The sequence below is a fragment of the Amblyomma mixtum genome, chromosome 3, assembly GCF_055824585.1.
Source record: "Amblyomma mixtum isolate Tamu chromosome 3, ASM5582458v1, whole genome shotgun sequence".
NCBI lineage: Eukaryota > Metazoa > Arthropoda > Arachnida > Ixodida > Ixodidae > Amblyomma > Amblyomma mixtum.
In genome coordinates, this window is record NC_143014.1 from 430,541,482 (window position 1) to 430,561,132 (window position 19,651).

General features: G+C 46.0%; 4 non-coding genes across 4 annotated transcripts; all 4 read right to left on the reverse strand.

The window, feature by feature from the left end:
- Positions 1 to 717: 717 nt before the first annotated feature.
- Positions 718 to 789, reverse strand: TRNAP-UGG (transfer RNA proline (anticodon UGG)). The gene has a single exon. It is a non-coding gene; the product is annotated as a tRNA-Pro (tRNA).
- A 1,293-nt stretch (positions 790 to 2,082) lies between these two features.
- TRNAP-UGG (transfer RNA proline (anticodon UGG)) lies at positions 2,083 to 2,154 on the reverse strand. Its single transcript has one exon. It is a non-coding gene; the product is annotated as a tRNA-Pro (tRNA).
- A 9,229-nt stretch (positions 2,155 to 11,383) lies between these two features.
- Positions 11,384 to 11,455, reverse strand: TRNAP-UGG (transfer RNA proline (anticodon UGG)). The gene has a single exon. It is a non-coding gene; the product is annotated as a tRNA-Pro (tRNA).
- Positions 11,456 to 12,756: 1,301 nt separating this feature from the next.
- TRNAP-UGG (transfer RNA proline (anticodon UGG)) lies at positions 12,757 to 12,828 on the reverse strand. The gene has a single exon. It is a non-coding gene; the product is annotated as a tRNA-Pro (tRNA).
- Positions 12,829 to 19,651: the final 6,823 nt, after the last annotated feature.

Here is a 19,651-nt window from a genome sequence, read left to right on the forward strand (position 1 = left end):
GAACCACATAGTTTGCATAGCGAAGGACGGCCATAGAAAATGTTTCGAGATATACAGCAGAAAGCAAGGGAGACAAGGGACAACCTTGCCTTACCGACGTGAGGGGATGGCATTTTAGAACTTAGACATTTAGTAATGGGAATCTGCGTTGAACACTCTTCATATGCCATTTTAACGCCATCTAAAATAACGCTTCCTGCATTACCATACTGCAGTATACAGAAAAGCGCCTCACGTGGCACCCGGCCGAATGCATTTGCTAGGTCGAGCTGCAACATGGCGACCCGCCCCAAGACCAATGGACTCAACAGTATTCTCGACGGAGAAGACTTTCATGCATCCTGACGCTGAATGCCTCATCCTGAAGTAGAAGTAACTTAAGTTGATCGAGTTTGTGTTGTGTTATGGCTTACAAATGCACGCTGTAAGAGGGATCAGTACCTCAGTGTTTGTAATGGTCCCTCGTTTAACGCGTCCCGCTCTCTCGACTTACGCGATGCTGTAAGTCTTATGCTGTTGTAAGCCAAGTAAACTAAAAACAAAACAGGTAAGCCTGCTTTCGGAAATTATTATCAGGAAAATTCAGAGTTTAATTTTCGGAAGTCCATAGCATCGAGCCTGAACCATGCAGACAGACACCACAGTAACACGACATTCAGGCATAAGGGTTGCAATTTACGAATAAGGACCCCCGGCAAACTAAAAAAAAAAAAATCCGGGCCCGTCCGGGATTTGAACCCGGGACCTCTCGCACCCAAAGCGAGAATCATACCCCTAGACCAACGGGCCTCGGTTTACTTCCTTTTCCAGCATGGCATATGTAGCAAGGAAAAGATGTGGCAGTGAAGGTCAAGAACAATAAACCGGTCTGACGGCACGAATCACGCGCGCGAAACTGGACAAGAGAGAGAACAGAACTCTCCGCCAGTACTAGCCCGGTTTCATTCAAACACACAGAAAGGCGGCTGGCAGCATCAAGATTGAAGTTTTTGTTTCTTCAAAACTCTACTCTCAAGAAATGATTGTTTAACGAGAAAATTGTCAGCCCAAACGGGGGCGGCACTGTCTTTCGTATAATGTCAAGCCTCGCTTGACAGCATTGTGCGCCGCGAAAACCGGTTAGAACGCACAATTTGGCAGGTTCTGAACGACATCGCAAGGGAGCTCTCGTGTCACCGTCATCATTACCCTTAATATATATGCCGCTCCAGGACAAAGCCCTGTACAATATTCAGCTCCAAACGCCCACCTTTTCTCTGCAAACTTCCTAAACTCTTCCGTCCACCTGACTTTCCGCCTTCTCCCAGAATCCAGTCCGGTGCCCTTAAGAACCATATTTTTATGCTGCCTTCGGATTACATGCCCTGCCTATGTACATTTATTCTTGATTTCGATTAACGTATCATTAATTAGTGTTCATTCTCTGATCTACTCTATTCTTGTGTTGAGTCTTTTGGTCAACCGCTATGCCTAATGGCACTGGCACGGACATATGTTTCTTAATTCTTTTATTATTTCTCTCTTAAGCGGCACTGAGTACAAATTGAAGTGGGCGTGTATCCAATAGGCTAGGGCATCTCAACGACAAACCGATCGCTGTCACTGAGAATGAGCTTTCAAAAACTAGAAAAGGGTAAAAAACAAAGCGTTAAATTTATTCCTCTAGCACTGCAATGCAGGCTATCCTGTTTAGAACAACGTACTGACGTTTCTTCCAGTTCTGTGGCCGCGTTTCCCTCCAAAGGGAAAGGCTTCCGGAAACTTCGTTCCGCAGGCTGGGACTGGTTCAGATGCTGACATAACCGGGGCGGACGAACTGCTTGGGCGTTTGCAGCGACACATACCACGCGAGCAGGTTTACCTCAGTTATTTTCTGTCCACTGTGGCATTCTCTTTTTGCCTGTTATGTTGATTGGGTGATCCTTGGCCGGCATTGTACACCGAGTTCTGTAATAATATACATGTGCTTAGCTGCTCTCTATACTCTCTTTTTTTTCTTTCACGCAAACAAAATTCCGCGTTGCGCGTAGTGCGTATCACAGACTTTTGCTGAACAAGGGGCACTGGGGAAAAAAAAAATCCGGGCCCGTCCGGGATTTGAACCCGGGACCTCTCGCACCCAAAGCGAGAATCATACCCCTAGACCAACGGGCCGATGTGGGGAGGTGTTCATGATAATTTATTTCGAGACGTCTTTAACTGAGCCCTAAAGTGGAGGTTCGTTAAACTTTTTGTCTTCCTGCTTATCCTGGCAACGTCACACAGCATCAAAGTACGTACAACAGATAATTAAAATCAGAAGTGTAGACGTAAATACACGAAAGAGACAGCCAAAAATGAAAGAAGAGAAATGAATCAAGTAGGGCAGAGCTGATGGAAAATCGGTGTGTCGTTGTATTGGCTGTTCCTTATCACTTGCTCGAAAGTTACGATGTGCCTCCGGAATGCTAGACTACGGCTCAGACAGCACCCGTAGTAGACGCAATGCGTACAGTATACGCAACTGGCGCAAGGAAGCCATTCGCTAGTGACCCTCCTGGCGCTTTGTAGAGATGGTGCATGATTGTGCGATATTCATCCTCGGCTCGTATGGTTGAAAGTTGCTTTTGTCTCCATAAATAAGAGCCAAAGGGAAAAAGAAATGAAAAGAAAGACGAAGCGAGAAAGCTAGTTTCAAAAGTCAAGAACAGAGAATATCTATCTAGTCAAACTGAGCAGCCTCAGGTAGTACGTAGTCGAAACTACCTACTACGTAGCTGAGGTAGTGGTAAAAAGGTAGAAAGTCAAAACACGATTGTTACCTATGATTAAATGATTAATTTTCAATTTTGGGCTTTAGGGTATGATATCACAATGTGGGAGTGGAGGCCTTCAGCACCGTAGGAGAACCCAGTTTTTAATATTCCTTAATTGGGACTGTCGTTCGAGATGTCAAATGTAGAATTATGCTCGCAAGATGACCTGATACCAAAACAGACGCGCGTCATTCGCTTGAAGTAGTAGAGCTCAACCTCAAGCCGGCTTACCCTCGGTCACAAAAAAACGCATAGTCGCATACTGAATTACGAGAGACGCGCACCTGACTCGTTATGTTCCTCGTTAGGTACACCCTGCTCGGCCACTTGAAGCGGTCTAGTCTTGGAGACGCATGCTACATGGGGCTTCCGCTGCGATATCAAAGCAGAGATGACAATAACGGCAACCACTGTCGCTTCACCTGGTCTGCCGCGCCGACGAATTTTCCCCCGCAGCGCTGCCACGCTAGACCCTGCGACAGCCTCGTTTTGTTGCAGCAGCATTACTAAGCTATGTTGTGTCCGCAAAAGCTGTCTGCAAAATGTGTCGCCGGATGTGACGTCGTTGACGCCATCAGTCATGATCTAAAGCGTGGTGTGGTGAGGTATAAAAAGTCAGTGATTAAACAATATTGAGTCAGAGTCATTAGTCATTAATTCGTTATATTGCCACGCGCCTAACGCGCCGCGCGGCCTCCGCGCTGAGTCAACAACGACGACGAAGCGGCGGTGGGCTCTCGAGGCGCGCTGGCTCTGTTCTGTGTACTGGGACCTGTCTCTACCATTAAAAGAAGGCTCCTAGTCTTGGGTTCTTCTCGACGTCTACCTTCACGGCTCCTCTGGTCGTGACAATATTATTTATGATAGCCGCTGCGGCGGCTCAGAGGTTGTGGCGCTCGGCTGCCGACTCGAAAGACGCGGGATCGATCCCGGCCGTGGCGGTCATGGGCCGTGTAATGTGAGATGCCAGTGGACGTTAAAGGATCTCACGTGGTTGAAATTTCTGGAGAGCCCTTCAATACGGCTTCCGTCATAGCCTCAGTCGCTTTTGGACGTTAAACACTCATAAGCCAAACCTTCATTAACGACCATAATAATTGACCTAATTAACGAGCATAAACTTGAATTCAAACAATTACACAAATTAATCGTACTAATTACTGTTGCCAATCAATTGTGGTAATTGGTTGGTTTGATATATGGGGCTGATTCGTGAAGCCATGTAACGTCATCCATACGTCTGATGACGTCACGCTTACAACCACTCAGAGTACAGCAACAAAAAAAGCACACATCGTCGATTGGTAGCGTCGAAGGTCGAAGAGCAGCTGTCTGATCTTGATGGTGTGGGTGAAGAAAGGCGTCGACCAGGAGCCATTAACGTCGCGGCAAGCGCCTAATGATTTCGCATTTCTCCCATGCAGTCTATTCAGTGAGTTGCCGAAATACAGCAGCGTTTCTCTGGCGTCGCGGCTCTGCGCTTGGAGCGTCGCCTCCCTCATCAGGGCGATGACTCGGGCGTTGGAAACCACGTTATTTTTTTAGGTTGGCGACTACGGCGCAGAGAGGGAAAGCGCCTGTCGGCCCGACGTCCAAGGAAACCTGCTTCGTTTTATTAACCCTTAACCTCGTTTCACCCCGTCTTGAAGTGGCGCTATACCTACCGGCGTATCTACAGTTACGGCACTGACACTTTTTCGCACACATATTTCCATGTTCGATAACCCAAATCACAATGTCGATTTGAAAATCTTAAAAGCATGGTTCACCTGCGACGTTGAGCTCTATCGATTTCGCCGTTCACTTTAGTGCCCTAAAACCAAGAATTAAAAATGTAATTAGCTCATAATAACCTCTCGGATGAAGGAAGTCAGTCACCGAAACCAAGGAAAGCTTAAGGGAATGTTTAAATGTGTTCAATACATTTGACCGTCATTGAAAAGGAAATAATAGTGTAATTATTTTAATAGGTGAAACTTAATCGATTACAAAGTAGCAGAAAATACCCATCACATGCCACCGGCGGGATCCGAACCAACGACCTCTGAATTTCATGTTTTCGCCGCCAAAAACAGCAATTTTTCCCCTCGGGTATTGAAGTCACCCGTTCCTTTGAGCGCGCACTGGTTGATATAACGGTAGCGAATGTCATCAGGGGGAAAAGCTACGCACTAGTATAAAACACATCTCTCGAATGTCAAAACTATTTTACGTCACCCATCACGACGACCCACGAATAAGAACGTTCCGCAAAAAATTCGAGAAGCAACACAAATCACTCTTCGTCGCAAAGCGCTTGTGTACACTCGATTTACCGTATTACGGACTGCTGTAACTTGCTGCGATTGCCCTTCCCATGGCATACTGTGACTTTTGCCACACTGAACTGTAATTGTACTCTCTTTTGAAATATTTATGGGCGGCTACGCTGTTATAAGTACGAGGCGAAGAAAATATTTGTCAACTATGCCGTCCAGCACGGCAACTAGGCTGAAGAACGCGCTTGTTTCCTTTAAAAGGTAACCTCTACCGGATTAAGTATTTATTCCATCAGGCAGTTTTTGTTCCCTATTGAACCTCTTCAAAATTTTTGTCTACGTTGTGCCCCGCGTAACAAACGCACATTCCAAAATTTTCAGAGATATTTAGTAAAAAAAAAAATAAAACCGCTGATTGTGAGAGTAAACACGGCAAGTAAAATAGGGCCGCCTTCACTTAAACTCGTGAAGAGGTTAAGTAGAACACTGCGAAGTTTACACAGAGTTCTTCGTTTTTAAGCAAAGTTCCTTCTTTTCTGTCTTCTTGTACATTAGGTAAGGTTTATCATAAATTGGGTCGACTCTTGCACGCGTTGCGTCCTACAGAGAGCGTTTTTTTCCATTTGAAGAGAAGAGCTCACGCACGGGGCGACTCCAATGAACATGAAGGTTCTGGAAATAAAAGCAGTAGGCTAGCATTGAGCAAAAGAGCAGGAAAACTTGAAAGAGGAAAAAAAAAACGGCAACCCCATAATCGGTACGCGCTTTCTTTCGGCAAGCTTTTATCTTTACGAATTTATAAACCCGGAAAGGGTCGAATCCAGTACAACTGTACGGGAAAAAGCACGCCCCTTCCCGGTTATTTTAGTCAATTGAATTTGCTGGCGACTTCTAAGAGTGAAGAATAAAGAAGAATGACGGCAGGTATGGAACATGGTGAATACGCAACCTAGCAGAGTTCGACACTAAGATATTGGGACTGTTTGCTGGAACTTCAAGCAGAAAGGAACAAATAGATGTCCAGGAATGTAAATTTAGTAGCAAATAATGGAACTCGTTGCAGTTCCAGTTCAGCGCTCGTGTGTGTCTTTCCTCGTCTTGTGTCCTTGTGTAGCATGCGCTGTTGAAAAAATTATTATGAATAACCAATTAGCCCGTGAGCTCACCCTGTTCGTTACTCTGCTGCCGCATAGAATTTACGGCATAGAATTTGCAGCACCCCATAACCGCTGAGCCACCGCGGCCGCACCGTACTTTTGAAGTCACGCTCTCAAACCTGAGAGCGATGAGTGGTACGTAAACCGGCACCCAGTGTCTTTTTCCTGCCTTATGTGCGTGCCGACCTGCCGTATTAGATTTAGGATTACTTTAATTCAATGGCCATCATATCGAGTAGATGAGTCTGGGACTTCCCAGGTGTTGGCATAACCGGTGCGCACCAGTCGTCGGAGCTCCTGCAGTGGCACATTTCACACGAGCAGGTTGCAGGTTTCTCTGAGTCCTTTCGTGTCCACAGACGTTTCCGTTTCGCCTATTATGTTGCTTAGGGTTGTCCTCGCTCGGCCTGCATTCTACACCTAGTCCAGGAAAAATATGGGTAACACCTAAGTTCCGCCCAAAGGGTATCATGCGGTAGCGTTAATGGGTCCCGTCAACGGTTACTCTTCTGCTTCCGCTTTCACAGCCACAATCATTATTTGAACGGTCACACGACCATGTCCAGCATTCTCGGACAAAAATTTGACAATTGGAAAATTGAACGATTTTGTTGTGTAAATGTTAAGGTCCTGGACTATTCTTCTGATATGTCGCAAAATCTTTCTTTTACAGAGTTTCCATCAATTGCATTGAACAGTTAAAGGCGCACTGAAGACGAATCTGAACTAGTTTTAAGGCGGAAGCCTTCAATGCCTCATCGTTGTAAGCAGGAGCTGTCGACAGAGAATGTCACGCTTTTCAGTTGGTCGAAACGGTCGTCACGTCAGAGTGCGCGAATTTCAATCGGGGCCAATTGTACTTTGGCTACTAACCATGCAACCAATTAAAGGGGTCGTTAGTGATGCTCCAAGTAAGTTTGAGTTTAGTTAATTGCTTACTTATCTAAGTAGTCTAATTAACCTTTCTAGTCCGACCAGATAAATAAATAAAACCAAGTAAGAAATTTGCCGAGCTTGGGAATCGAACCCCGGTCTCCGGAGTGCGAGTCGAGCACGTTTCCACTCCGCCATGCCAGCACGATAGTTTGGAATGAACAAAGGTGCGTCTAGTGAATACGGTGTCTTCGTTCACTCCCATCTTCCTCCCTTCCCGTTACAGTGAGGTTTAGGTGTCCACTGAGATATGAGAGACAGATACATTTCCCTTCCTCAGAAACCAATTTACCGTCGAGCAAGGCGTAATTGTCCGCGTTTCAGATTGGTCCAAATTGTCGTGACGTTACCGCGCGCGAATTTTGACGGGTGTCCACCGAAATATGTGAGACAGTTACTGCGCAACTTCCTTTCCTCAAATACAATTTTCGACTAGTGTCTACTCAGATATGTGAGACAGTTAATGCGTAATTTCCTTTCCTGAAATACAATTTTCATTTTCTTCATTACGGCCCCTCTTTCTTCTTTCACTCACACTTCCTCCCTTCCTGTACGGTGCGGCTCAGGTGTCCACCGAGATGACAGAGAATTACAGCACCATTTCCTTTCCTCAAAAAGCGTTGCGTTCAAAGGGCAACGCATCGCGCCGAACGGGTGGTGGCGTTCCTTGGACTCCGTGGCAGCGCTACAACACGCTGTCGCGTTCCACTCCTAAAGGCGAAGCTTAAGCGTCATTAATTGGCAGTTAATTAATGCACCAACAAAATGTGCAGTGAACAATCACGTAGCAGAATGCAGCACTCAGGCTTTCGCCTTTCAGCACTTTAGCCGCTAAAGTTCCTCGTAATTTTTCTTACCGCGGGAACTAGATCTGCACGTTCCGAGCATTCTTAGAAACTGTGAAGTATTGTCCTATGCGGCCGATTTCCATAATTTAAATCGGATTAAACGTCCCGGCTCCCGCCTTTTTTCAAAACTCGCCGCAGACGGTAGGAGGAGTCAACCTACCTTTCAGATAGTCCCACGGCGGCTTGCCGCTCAGCCATCGGCGGAGTGAAACGTAGCGATCGGCAAAAGCGAAGAGTCCATGCGTATTTCTAGGTCCGTAGACCTAATTTGCAGCTATGTAACCTCTGACTGGATCTATTTATTCACGGAAACCAAGAAATAAAGTAAAAGCGAAAGCGAAGTCGCCACGCCACTGCCTGAAAGGCACTTCACGCGTTAGTTGACGACTCCTCCTACCGTCTGCGGCGAGTTCAAAACAAGGCGGCAGCCGCGACGTTTAATCCGATTTAAATTAGAGAAATCGGCCGCACACGACAATAATTCGTCGTTTTTAAGAATGCTCGGAACGTGTAGATCGATTTCCCGCGATGAAATGAAGAGTTCAGATTCCTCTTCAGTGAACCTTTAAGACTGCCATAGAAAACCATTAGGGAGTGCTTTTGACGACAGCAAAAACGTTATTAGAGAAAAAAATACAAAACTACTATCGCGCTATCTGCGAATACATTGATTATTATAGAGAAATTTAATATTATATGAAAAAACTGCGTTCATAAACCGCTTCCCGCTCTAAAATGCAATGTCCAGAATTGTTGGGTACGCATATATGTACAGCCCGGCTCTAGGTCGTACAAACGTTCCTGCGTGGTCTCGCGGTAGCCTATCTGACTCGCAGCCCGAGGGTCACGGTTTCGACTCCTCAGGAATTAGCGCAGTCCTCTTTTCAGCGCATTACTCGGTATATGTCCTGATGACGCTTGAAACCTGTTGAGATCTAGTAATGATTTGTTTTCGAATGTTATAATAACCGTTTGAAATCCACCTCTCACGTAGGTGGGAGGCGGATTTCAACAAATCAGAATTTTTCACTCTGTGCACCGAAAGCGGCTACAGCGCATACGCTGGATGGATTTTCAGTTGAACGAGACCCCGAACGCTGTCGCAATGAAAGTTATGAATGCTTACCTGTTCTGTCTTAATTCCTTTAATTTCGAAAAGGAAACTTTATGCTGTGACAATGTTAAACAAAGAATATTCGTAATAAAGTAAATTCCGACTCCATCCGACCGTCGAACACGACACCTCTCGCCCCCGAAGTGACAATCATACTCTGCACCATTGGACTTTTTTTTCTTTATTGCCAGCTTACACAAAACGCAGATTGGTGTATACAATGCGTGCACATCACACTGGTGCCGCTGCCATATTTAAAATTTCTGCGAACGCGGCAGGTCATCAAGTATGCTAAAGCACTCAGGGGATTCACTTTGTGCGCGACGCACAAACACTTTCAATGAAGTTCTCACGCGCCGAACGCACATTCGCATCTCCATGGCGAACAGCCATTCTCGTCGTCATCAAACGGTATGACTTGATCGCATTGCACTAACAGGTACTGGATCTCAAAAGGTTAACTCGGGAGTTCTTTCTTGAGAGTGCGCTGCAACATATCCCAATGAAAGAGAGCGCCCCAACTTTCAAAGAAGGCATGTTCAATCGTTCCCGGTTTGTTACACAGCTGGGAGTTCGTCGTCCACAGCACGAAATTCCCTTTCTGTTCGAGCCATGTTTTAACGGGTAGCAGGTGTTAGTTTGTAGCTAGAAGACAAACGTCTTCGCAGCAGGTTACCGCATCCTTTTGGCTCGTTTTAGCACATCTTTTTCAGGGCATGCACCGTGAGATGTCCTATACATTGGTGTAGGCAACATGGTGGCAGCTAAATCTGCATAGAGTTTCTTTTTTATTACTGAGCACAAGTACTGTAACTAAAAACGCGCCGACAGTTTTCTAAAAGAAGTAATTACTTCTCGATAGTAACCAGTAGCTCTTGTACTGATAACACTTGATGTAGATATAACAAATCCAGGCAGTGCTTTTGCCATTCTCGCCTGAATGAGCATAGGAAGAAATTCGTTCCTTTCATCACGCAGGAAGAAGAAGCGCTATACAATCTGCCGCATGAACAAATGCGAGAGCCCAAGCCCTCCGCCCCGAACTCTACGAAAGAGATTTGTACGGCTGGCCCTCTCCCAACTCGCATTTCATATGAAGACTGCAAACACTCGACGCAGCTTCTGAACGTTTACGCGAGGCATGAATATTAGTTGCAGTATATACCAGACTTTGGCGACCAAAAAAAAAAACATGGACAATCTGCGACCCTGCCATCCCTTTATTTTTTCTTTCACCAACTCTGTTTGTTCGCTCCACAACTGCGTCGAGCCCCGCTAGTGCTGAAGGGGTATCCCCCCCAGATATAGTGCAGACACTGTAGTACACTGTATAGCAGCGTAATTAGCGGGTGTTGCGTCCCTTGTCCCATGCCATGTACCAACACTTTTTTCATCGTTTCCTTGGGCAGCCGTGAACCTGCAGAAAGTCCTTGCTATGCGAAGAGCCTCAAGCACGCTTTGCTCATCTTGACAGATGACGGCGACGTCATCTGCACAAGCCAGTATTTTAACTTCTGCAACGTGTAGCCTAGGACCACATATGTTTGCATAGCGAAGGACGGCCATACAAAAGGGTTCGAGATATACAGCAGAAAGCAAGGGAGACAAAGGAAAACATTGGCTTAGCGACGTGAGGACTGGCACTTTATAACTTAGACATTTAGTAATGGCAATCGGCGTTGAACACTCTTCATATGTCATTTTAACGCCATCTAAAATAATGTTCCCTGCATTGCAATACAGCAGTATACAGAAAAACGCCTCACGTGGCACCAGGCCGAAGGCCCTAGCTAGGTCGAGCTGCAACATGGCGACCCGCCCCAAGACCAATGGACTCAACTGTATTCTCGTCTCGGAGAAGACTCCCATGCATCCTGACGCTGAATGCCTCATCCTGAAGTAGAAGTAACTTAAGTTCATCAAGTTAGTGTTGTGTTATGGCGTACAAATGCACGCAGTAAGAGGGATCAGGACCTCAGTATTTGTCATGGTCCCTCGTTCAACGCGTCCCGCTCTCTCGACTTTCGTGATGCTGTAAGTCTTAAGCTGTTGTAAGCCAAGTAACCCAAAACAAAACAGGTAAACCTGTTGTCGGAAATTATTATCAGGAAAATTCAGACCTTAATTTTCGGAGTTCAGGAGTCCATAGCATCGAGCCTTAACCATGCAGACAAACACCACAGCCACACGACATACAGGCATAAGGGTTGCAATGGACGAGTGAGCTGCAGTTGACCTTTCATTTTCGAGGACCCGGGCAAACAAAAAAAAAAAGCAAGGGCCCGTCCGGGATTTGAACCCGGGACCTCTCGCACCCAAAGCGAGAATCATACCCCTAGACCAACGGGCCGTTGCTGACTACATTTTCCAGCATGGAATATGTAACGAGGAAAAGATGTGGCAGTGAAGGTCAAGAACAATAAACCGGTCTGACGGCACGAAGCACGTGCGCGAAACTGGATACCCGAGAGAAGTCTCCGCCAGTACTAGCCCGGTTTCATTCAAATATACAGAAAGGGAGCTGAGAGCATCGAAGTTGAAGTTTTTGTTCGGTCAAAATTATACTCTGAACAAATGATTGCTTAATGAGGTAAAATTCAGACCAAACGAGAGGGAGGGGGGGGGGGGGGGCACTTTCTTTCGCACAATGTTAGAACGTAGAACGTATAATTTGGTTAGAACGTATAATTTGGCAGGTTATGAACGACATCGCAAGGGGGATCTCGTGTCACTCTCATCATTACCCTTACTATGCCGCTCCAAGACAAAGCCCTGTGTAATATCTGTCCAATTAACAATGCCCTCTGCCAGCTGCAAATGGCCACCTTTTCTCTGCAAACTTCCTAAACTCATCCGTGCACCTGACTTTTCGCCTTCTCCCAGAATCCAGCCCGGTGCCCTTAAGAACCATATTTCTTATGCTGCCTTCGGATTACATGCCCTGCCCATATACATTTATTCTTGATTTCAGTTAGGATATCATTAACTAGTGTTTATTCTTTGACCTACTCTATTCGTGTGTTGAGTCTTTATGTAGACCGCTATGCCTAATGGAACTGGCACAGACATAAGTTTTTTATTTCTTTTATTATTTCTCTCTTAAGCGGCACTGAGTACAAATTGAAGTGGGCGTGTAGCGGATAGGCTACGGCATCTCAGCAACAAACCGATTACTTTCACTAAAAATGAGCTTTCAAAAACTAGAAAAGATTAAAAGCAAAGCGCTAAATTTATTCCTGTAACACAGGCATGCAGGCTCGCCAGTTTAGAACAATATACTGACACTTCTTCCAGTTCTGTGGCCGCGTTCCCTTCAAAGAGAAAGGCTTCCGGAAACATCGTTCCGCAGGCTGGGACTGGTTCAGATGCTGACATAACCGGTGCGGACGAACTGCTTGTATGTTTGCAGTGACACATATCACGCAAGCAGGTTTCCCTCAGTTATTTTCTGTCGCCTGGGACATTCTCTTTGCGCCTGTTATGTTGATTGGGTGATCCTTGGCCCGCATTCTACAACGAGTTCTCTAATAATATATATGTGCTTACCTGCTCTGTATGCTCTTTTTTTCACGCAAACAAAATTTGGCATTGCGCGCAGTGCGTATAAGAGACTTTTGCTAAACAAAAAGCACTGCGAAGAAAAAAAAATCTGGGCCCGTCCGGGATTTGAACCCGGGACCTCTCGCACCCAAAGCGAGAATCATACCCCTAGACCAACGGGCCGACGTGCGGGAGGTTTATAATCATAGATTTCGAGACGTCTTTAACAGAGCCCTAAACTGGACGCCCGTTAAACTTTTTGTCCTCCTGCATATACTGGCAACGTCACACACCATCAAGGTACGTAGAATAGATAACTAAAATCAGATGTGTAGACGACAATACACGAAAGAGACAGCCAAAACTGGAAGCAGAGAAATGAATCAAGTAGGGCAGAGCTGATGGAAAGTAGGTATGTCGTTGTATTGGCTGTTCCTTATCACTTGCTCGAACGCTAGGATGTGCCTCCGGAATGCTAGACTACGGCTCAGACAGCACCCGTAGTAGACGCAATCCGTACAGTATACGCAACTGGCGCAAGGAGCGCGAAGTGGAAGGTGCAGCCATTTGTCTGTGACCCTCCTGGTGCTTTTCACAGATGGTGCATGATTGTGCGATATTCATCCTCGGCTAGTATTGGTGAAGGTTGCTTTCATCTCCATAAATGAGAGCCAAAGGAAAAAAGAAATGAAAAAATAAGACGAAGCGAGAAAGCTAGCTTCAAACCTCGAAAACAGAGAATATCTCTCTAGTCGAACAGAGCAGCCTCACGTAGTACGTAGTCGAAACTACCTACTACATAGCTGAGGTACTGGTAAAATGGTAGAAAGTCAAACCAGGATTGTTACCTATTATTAACTGATTAAATTTCAATTTTGGGCTTTAGGGTATGATATCACAATGTGGAAGTGGAGGCCTTCAACACCGTAGGAGAACCCAGTTTTTAATATTTCTGAATTGGCACTGTCGTTCGAGATGTGGAATGTTGAATTATGCTCGCAAAACGACCTGATACCAAAACAGTCGCGCGTCATTCGCTTGAAGTAGTAGAGCCCAACCTCAAGCTGGCTTACCCTCGGTCACAAAAAAAACGCATAGTCGAATCCTGAATTACGAGAGACGGGCACCTGACTCGTGGTGTTCCTCTCTAGGTACCCCCTACTCGGCCACTTGACGCGGTGTAGTCTTGGAGACGCATGCTATATGGGGCTTTCGCTGAGATATCAAAACAGAGATGACAATAACGGCAACCACTGTCGCTTCACCTAGTCTGCCGCGCCGACGAATTTTCCCCCGCAACGCTACCACGCTAGACCCTGCGACAGCCTCGTTTTGTTGCAGCAGCATTACTAGGCTATGTTGTGCCCGCAAAACGTGTCAGCAAAATGTGTCGCCGGATGTGACGTCGTTGACGTCATCAGTCATGATCTAAAGCGTGGTGTGGTGAGGTATAAAAAGTCAATGACCAAAAAACATTGAGTCAGAGTCATTAATCATTAATTAGTTATATTGCCACGCGCCTAAGGCGTCGCGCGGCCTCCGCGCTGAGTTAAAAACGACGACGAAGCGGCGATGGGCTCTCGAGGCGCGCTGGCTCTCTTCTGTGTCCTGGGACCTGGCTCTACAATTAAAAGAAGCCTCCCAGTCCTGGGTTCTTCCCGACGCCTACCTTCACGGCTCCTCTGGTCGTGACAATATTATTTATGATAGCCGCCGCGGTGGCTCAGAGGTTATGGCGCTCGGCTGCTGACTCGAAAGACGCGGGTTCGATCCCGGCCGTGGCGGTCGTGGGCCGTGTAATGTGAGATGCCAGTGCACGTTAAAGAATCTCACGGGGTCGAAATTTCCGGAGCCCTTCACTACAGCTTCCGTCATAGCCTCAGTCGCTTTTGGACGTTAAACACCGATAAGCCAAACCTTAATTAACGACTACTATAAATGATCTAATTAAATAGCATAAACATGATATTAATCAATTACACAAATTAATCGTACTAATCACTGTTGCTAATCAATTAGGGTAAATGGTTGGTTTAAAAATTGGGGCTGATTGCTGCGACCATGTGACGTGATCCATACGTCTGATGACGTCAGGCTTACAACCAATCAGAGTACAGCAACACAAAAAAGCACACATCGTCGATTGGTGGCATCGGAGATCGAAGAGTGGCTGTCTGAGCGTAACGGAGTGGCTGTAGAAAGGCGCCGACCAGGAGCCACCAAAGTCGCTGCAAGCGCCTAATGCTTCCGAATTTCTCCAAAGCAGTGTGTGCAGTGAGTTGCCGAAACACGGAAGCGTTTCTCTGGCGTCGCGGCTCGGCGCTTCGAGCGTCGCTTCCCTCTTCAGGCCGATGATTCGTGCGTTGACAACCAGGTTGGTTCCTTAGGTAGACGACTGCGGCGCAGACATTGAAAGCGCCTGTCGGCCCGACGTCCAAGGAAACCTGCTCGTTTCACCGCGGCTTGAAGTGGGGCTATACCTACCGGCGTATCTACAGTTACGGCACACACAATTTTTGCGCACATATTTCGATGTTCGATAACTCAAATCACAATGTCGACTTGAAAATCTTAAAAGCATGGTTCGCCTGTGATGTTGAACGCCTCCGTTTGGCCGTTCACTATAGTACCCTAAAAACAAGAATTAAAATATAATTAGCTAATTAGCTCAGAATAGCCTTTCGGATGAAGGTAGCCACTCACCGAAATCAAGGAAAGCTTAAGGAATGTTTAAATACGTTTAATAAATTTTATCGTCATTCAATAGGAAATACTAGTGTAATTAATTTAATATCTGGAACTTAATCGATTACAAAGTAGCAGAAAATACCAAACACATGCCACCAGCGGGATTCGAACCCACGACCTCTGAATTTCACGTTCTGGCCGTCAAAAGCAGCAATTTTTCTCCTCGGGTAATGAACTCACCCGTTCCTTTGTGCAAGCACTGGCTGATATAACGTTAGCGAATGACAGCAGGGGGACTTTTTCGAACACCGGAAAAAGCTACGCCCTAGCATAAAGCACATCTCTAGAATGTCAACACTACTTTGCGTCACCGAGCACGACGACCCACGAACAAGGATGTTCCGCAAAGAGTTTGAGAAAAAACAGAAATCGCTCATGGTCGCAAAGCGTTTATGTACTCGATTTACCAAATTACGGACTGTTGCAACTTCTTGCGATGGGGCTTCTCGTTGAATGCTCTGTGAACTGTACTTGAACTCTCTTTGAAAATATTTTCAGTGGCTACACAGTTATATGTACGAGGCGAAGAAAATATTCGTCAACTATGGCGTCCAGCACGGCAACAAGGCTGAAGAACGCACTTGTTTTCTTTAAAAGGTAAGCTCTACCGGGTGAAGCATTTATTTCATGAGACAGATTTTTGTTCCCTGTTGTTCCTCTTCAAAGTTTCGAAGCGAAAAGCTTCACTAAGCTCGTCAACACCGCGCTTCGCGTGAGTCGGAGGCCAGATTTGCCACTTCTGCGCATGCGCGAAACCGAGCCACGCCACGCGCAGCGCAGGCGGCCGCCGACTCTGTAATAAAAAAAGAAGAAAAAGAAGCACAGAAACGAGAATAACAAAGAAATAAAATGAATAAAGTATCAGAAATAAAAAAATAAATAAAAGACAAACAGTTCGCCAGGAAACTCTCATATCTCGGTGGATACCCGAACCGGGCCGTAAGGGCCTTAAAGGGCATCTGAAGCGGTTTTAGAATTTCATGAGTTTAAGGTTGCCGAATGTGCGAAACGTGCAGGTATAGCCTGCGAAATCGTTTGGCTCTAGCATTTGAAATGGTGGCGTAATCGCCTAATAAAATCGTCGTCGGCGTTCAGGCTTCTCTGAAGTGCGCAGCGACGGGCAGAGGCCCCGATAATGACGTCAATTATGACGGCACTACGTTTCCAGCGAAGATAGGGTTATTCCATGGAAGAAAACCGACGCCATCGAAGGTGAAGCTCACATTGCATTGTTTGGCGCTATCTGACGATGCACAGCAGCATGTAGGCATAAGCAGTGGACATCTGAAGTTTCGGCGATAATGACGTCACTGCCGAGTTTCCTCGCACTGCTCCAACGTAGTGAGGAGAAGCCTGAACATCATCGCGGTTTTAATCGACGATTATGTCACCATTTTAAATGCTAGTGCAAAAATACTTTGCATGGTTTATCTAGAAGCTTGATAGATTCAAATTCTTGAATAACCTCGAATTCTCAAAAAACCGTTTCAGCTTCCTTTTAAGGAAAATGAAATGAAATGAAAATTGGTTTTAAGGAAAGGAAATGCCTGTTTCTCATATCTTGGTGTACACTCGAAAGGAATGGACACCACAGTACATGTCTCTAAAGCAACCTTCCAAAACAGCACCGTATTCCCTACACGCGCGTCTTCTCCTCCTCTGCCTCCATATAGGCAGTGTGTGGACGGCCGAACGCCTCCACCGTTACTGTGGTGCTCCGAGTGCATTGTGCGCGAACTGCGACAGCCAGGACGTGAAACCAAGCGAAACTGAACCTTTTCGCTTGTATATCCAGGCTTAGCCACAGCTAAGCCACTGCCAATTTTTGTCTACATTTTACCCCGCGTAATAAACGCACATCCCAAGTTTTTCAGAGATATTCTCGCTACAAAAAAATATAAAACCGCTGATTATGTGAGTAAATACGCCAAATAAAGAAGGGCCGCCTTAAGTTAAGCTCGTGAAGAGGTTAAGTAGAACACTGCGAAGTCCATACAGGGTTCTTCGTTTTCGGGCAAAGTTGCTTCTTTTCTGCCTTCTTGGACATTATGTAAGCTTCATGATAAATCGGGTCAACGCTTGCAAGCGTTGCGTATTGCAGGCACTGTTTTTTGTTTAATGAGAACCGCTCACGCACGGGGCGGCTCCGATGCCCATGAAGGTTCTGGAAATAAAGGCAGTACGATAGCGTACACTCAGAAAAACTGTAGTAAAACGTGAAGAAGAAAATGAAACGGCAACCTCATAATTGATTTGCGTGTTCTTTCGGCAAGCTTTTATGTTTAGGAATTTGTAAACCCGAAAAGGGACGAATCCAGTATTACTCTGCGGGAAAAAGCACGCCCCTTCTCGATAATTTACTGAATGTAACTTGCTGGCGACTTTTAAGAGTGAAGAATAAGGAAGAATGACAGCAGGTATGCAGCATGGTGAATACCCAACCTAGCAGAGTTTCACACTGAGATACGCGGACTGTGCAGAAAAACAAATATATATCCAAGGAATACGTAGATGTGCAGAAAAGTAAGTTTGGTAGCAAAAAATACAACTCGTTACTGCGCTGCGGCATAGAATTTGCAGTTGAGCCTCGTTATAATGAAGTCAAACTGGTGTCGCGATCCTTTCGTTATAGGCGTTTCTTACTTACAGCCGGAAGTAACATTGACGGCAACTGTCACATGCCAATACGCTTACATGTCCCCGTTTAGACCGAGGACACTCCAGCTAGCATTTTTATGCTATATACGTGCCTTCAGGGAGCCCTCAACACGCTCACCGGGTGCCATCGACGAGCCAGAGTATACCTATGTGCAAAAACCGAATATACGAACCTCCTCAACTCGAACCCATTATTTCCGCTTCACGAACTGGCTTCAGCCCTCATAAAATGGTTCTTGGATACATAACGTAGCAAATTACATGAAAGGGATACATATATACAGATTACCTAGCCCCGTTTTCTGGGCGCTGAAGCCGATATGGGCTGCTGAAATAGAACACGCGGCGCTGATTTTGGTGCTAGTGCCGTTTGGATTGGCTTCTCCACATGGCGCATTAGTGCGGTATCCACAACACTTTTATGTATTCCAGTAGTTTCTTGAGAATGGGAACGCAAGGCCGAAGGCAAAAGAAAAAACATTTTGAAATTACTCGAGCGCTTCGAGAAGAAGTGATGTCAGCTTTTTCGCAGTTTTTCACACCGCCGGAGATTGTAGGCAGGTTGCTCGGAGCTACGCCAATCTTCTTCACTATCTGACATTTCTTCGATGCAACTGCTTTGATTATACCTATATGGCCGCCTTCTGTGTAATGGAAATAGTCATGTTCTTTCATTTTCCATCAGCGTCACCAATCTCTTCCATGTGTGAAACAAGCGGAACATGGATGTCATCGAGCACACCAGACACACTTCCAAGCGGCCAAACCATGCTATGACGCCGAAGTGATCGGCCTAACCGAAAAAGAGCGTTTATAAGGGAGAAAGAAAACTAAAAAAAAAACAAACCGTCACATGCATTGCTCTGTAGGACTCCCATGCCAGCTCTCCTATAGAGAAGAGGACCGTACGGACATTTCTGCGTGTTCTGTGGCCGCGATTTCCTCCAAAGGAAAAGGTTTCTGGAAAGTTTGTTCCGCAGGCTGGGACTGGCCCACATGTTGGCGCAACCCTGCGCGCACCAGCTACCGGAGCGTCTCCAGTGCCGCATATCACACCAGCATGGTTTCCCGAATTCTTTCGCGCCCACAGACGTTTCCTTCGCGCCTTTTATGTTCTTTAGGGTGATCCTTGGCCAGAATTTTACACTCAGTCCTCTAAGTAGATCTGTGCGGTTGCCTGTTTTTTTTTTAATTTTCTTTCTTGACAAATACAAAGGTCACCGTTTTGAATACTCTACGTGTTACACAGTTTTGCTAAAAAAAAAGATCTGCGCATAGAAAAATTACGGGCGCGTCCGGGACTTCAACCCGGGACCTCTCGCACCCAAAGCGAGAATCATACCCCTAGACCAACGGGCCGTTGGAATCATCCTTTTCGGGCTTGGCATTTGTAACGTTGTAAAGATGTTACAATACAACCGAGAAGTGAGAATAAACCGGCTTGACGGCACAAAACGCGTCGGCGAAACTGGGCACTATCAAGAACGAAGCCTGAGCCAGCCGTTAGTAATGAGCAGTAGCCGGTTCCTTTTGGCTACACAGCCCACGGAGAGCCGCCTGAGGTTGCAGTTTTTCTTTCGCGAAAATCCAACTTTCAGCA